Here is a 1,234-nt window from a genome sequence, read left to right on the forward strand (position 1 = left end):
GCAGGTTTTCTAAACTTGAATGCATGATCGCTTAATCAGAACAGTTTTAACAGAACAGCTCACTTTTCTTTAAAAAGTAAAATCTACAGAAATCAAAATTGATTTGACAATTTTAAGATTTTATTTAAAACTTTTAATAGGATTAAAATTGCCTGGGTAAAATGAAATTGTACAAATAATAAATTGTGCAAAAGTTTCAACTATTATAACATTCTCTTATTTTTCTTATAAATATTTATTTTTCTTATAACTATTATAACATTCTCTTATTTTATTAATTAAAAATCAGTCAATAAAATATTATTTTTGAGGTTTATGATTGTAACTATTTATTTTTAAATTGTGCCTTAACTATTTTTTCAACCTTTTGATTTTATCGCGGATTAAGAAAAAGAAAACTTTATAGCTCTGATTATAGAAACCTAAGACTATTTTGTTAAATCACTGCAATACCATGGTTGCAGTTATTTATAGAAAATGTTTATTACTTGCATTTTAAATCCCATCACATCAAACACAAAAAAGCATATAACACACAGAAGAATGATTTACTCAGTGCAACCATTAGTGTGAACATCAAATTAGATCAAAAATGATGGAAAAAATCTTTAAATTGATGGTGCAAGTGCATTTTTTGAAGATAATATTCAAAATCTCTCAAAAGGTAAAAAATGACATGATACTAGTAAAAATGCAAAGTGTTGTCATGAGACATTGTTTTTCCAAAACAAATGCAAGTGTTCTAATTAAGACATTATTCCAATTTTGGCAACTCTCCTCTATTTATATGGCATATGGCAACAATGAGTGTATCAGACAAGGTTGGTCAGAGAAGATTAAAGTTGTTTGGGTATGTTAAGTAATGAGGAATGGGGAGAAAAAAGTAGAGGTTGAAATAAGGAAACTTGGAGAGAATGCATTACATAGAGTACAAGCAAGCTTCAGTTAGGGAAAAAAGATCAAGATATTACATTGTTTATATTAGAGAAATACCATAAAAGGGGAAAGCTGATGATGATGATGATGATGATGATGATGATGATGATGATGATGATGATGATGATGATGATGATGATGATGATGATGATGATGATGATGATGATGACAATGATGATGATGAAGATGATGATGATGATGATGATGATGATGATGATGATGATGATGATGATGATGATGATGATGATGATGATGATGATGACAATGATGATGATGACGATGATGATGATGATGATGA

Source organism: Hydra vulgaris, chromosome 06 (genome assembly GCF_038396675.1).
Source record: "Hydra vulgaris chromosome 06, alternate assembly HydraT2T_AEP".
NCBI lineage: Eukaryota > Metazoa > Cnidaria > Hydrozoa > Anthoathecata > Hydridae > Hydra > Hydra vulgaris.